We start from the raw sequence: 2,677 nt of genomic DNA on the forward strand, positions 1-2,677 counted from the left end.
ATAGGGAAAATACATCCTACCACTAGGTGATAGTTACCTCTGCTCCCGTTGCCGTCAGATCTAGTCTCGAAGTGGGTATTAATTAATGGGTTTGGATTGTGAAGCTAGTTGGTTGTTTTCCTTTTTTGAAATTAGATTTACTAGTCGTCCCTATTTTTGTGGCCATCGGGTGCCGACGTATAACTACCTCTGATATATAGAGCCCTTCTCAAAAGCATTCGTCAACACCATGTTCCACAGGAGATGAGAAGACGTAGGTATTAATGTTAATTCTTGTTGTATGCATACATGATTGATAAAACACTGATATGATCTCTCGTATTGTAGGTTTGAGCCTCCATTATGTTGCTTCTACTTGATCGATTCTCCGGCGACATGGACAAAGTACGTGGCCGTCGGCGGCCTAGATCCGAGTTGCCAAGATAACGCGATGACGACGTTCTACTCCAAGCTCCATGTTCATGGCATATCGTTAAGATATTTTGTAGGAGCTACATCTCTAGGTTGTGCTCTGCAGCATCGGCCGACCGTGCGTCGTCTTCATACTCTCCGACGCCACCGTCAGCTTGAGGAAGATTGGTGCCCAGAACCCTCCATGAAATTATTATTTTCTTGTTCAGTGGATGAAGATCTTGCCGGTGTCTTCAATTGAATAGACACAATTCATAAGAGGTTACTAGAGTCCTTCACAGAGATCCTTTTTTCGCATAGATGTGAATGCTAGCACGGCTATGTTCCATGGCTGAAATCATGTATGCATGCAAGATATACCCACTAGACCCTGTAATGCCTATCAGATGCATGATCAACTGGAAGTATAAAATTAAATTTATGTTAACATGTACTTTATACTCGCTGGCTGCTACATACTACATACTTTATACTAGTGTTTTGAAATACTAGGTACTCGCCGGGGGCGGCACATGATCAAATATACTACAATACTACATACACTCGTTTTTTATATCATATAATCCATATTTTTTTACTTGCTTAATACTACATGCTACATACTTCATACTCCATACTACGGGAACATTGCGTGGACGCCGACGACCTATCTATCGCTTCGTCCCTGGTATGGTAGCGACACATGAGTAACGAGAATGGGCAACTGATTCACTCAGTAGAGATAGCGGTGATGAAAGGTTGTGCTCAGCCCTACATGCGACTTCTCCGGCAAGGTGGCAGGCCCAACGATGAACAGATGCGCGTAGACGACTGCTCCAGCATGGTGAACGCCAGGAACGATGCTGGATAGGATCAGGATGGCTGCACGCATCTACCATCTACTCCAACATAGTGGACAGTGGCAACAATTTTCCATATATACATCTGCTCTAACTTCACCGGCAGCTTGTCATCGGCGTCCATGGGCTGCCTTCTTGCTTTCCTATAAGGCACAGGGACATCATCTTCCTAACGGCGGACTGATCGTCACGCTCGGGACAGAAGACAAAACCATAGATCAATGTTAGCTACTCCCTATGATGAATGTGTGACGTCACATATGCATCATGTACGTACACGTCATGTGTACTTAAGTAATGGTGAAATGCATCAGCTAGATTTACGTACATACAGTGTCGGTGTACAAAAGTAGGGGCCTTCTGTACCCCTTCACTTGTGCACGGGCAGTTGTAGCCACACCTGCGGCCATGCTTGACGGGGAAGAGGGAGCGAAGACACAAGGCTACCCGAGCAGCGCTGAAGCCGGAGGTGCGAAGAGCAAAGTGACAAGATGAGTTTCCCTCGGCAAGAGCCTTGCCGGGACCACCTACGCTGCCCCGACAAGAGCCTTGCTGGGGCAACTTACCTAACACCATAGAAACCTCCACCCTTGAGTCTGAGAGTTTTGACACTGTCGACAACATTGGGACCAAGGCTCGGGAGGCGCTTGCATGGTGGCATGCAGATCTTTGTGAATACTGAAAGCCTGCAAGACCAGATAAGGACCAGAAGACGAAGGCCCCCAGCAAGACCCATGCCGGGGACGCTCACAAGACCCCGGCAAGACCCTTGCCGGGGACATCTGCAGGGCCACAGCCAGGCCCACGCCTACCAAGGCCCCGCTGCCCCATGGCCATTCCAACGCAGCAGCCAGACTGCCAACTAGGCGCGCACCTATGTGGCAGCATGCAGCTTCTAGGCCAACCAGGCAAGCACCTACGTGATGGCATATGAAGATCTTCGAGAAGACCCTGCCACCGCACCAACATAGCAGCCAGCCAGCCAGCGTGGCGCTACATGCACTACAAAAAATACACTTCCATAATGATACGTGTTTGTCACAGTAGGTCACGTTTTTTGTCATGCATGTACATCCATGACAATTTTATGACAGAATCAAGATAGTCATACATGTGCTGTTGTAGAAGTGTTCCATGACATTACCAAAATTATCATCACAGAAGTGTCCACTTCCATGGCGATAAATCACACGTCACGGAAGTGCTTTCGTCAAGGGTGACCGACACGTGGCATCCACCGTAACGGAACACCGTTAAGCTAACGGGTCCGGTTTTGGATCCGATAACCCGCTAACATCCCGGACCAATGAGGATTTTCCACGTGTAAAATTCTCATTGGCCGGAGGAAACACGTGTTGGCTCACCATTGGGACAGATGTCATCCATTCATTGGACAGGAGGCGTCTATGATAGGTCGACACGTGGCA

This window comes from Triticum dicoccoides, chromosome 4A, assembly GCF_002162155.2.
Source record: "Triticum dicoccoides isolate Atlit2015 ecotype Zavitan chromosome 4A, WEW_v2.0, whole genome shotgun sequence".
Taxonomy (NCBI): Eukaryota; Viridiplantae; Streptophyta; class Magnoliopsida; order Poales; family Poaceae; genus Triticum; species Triticum dicoccoides.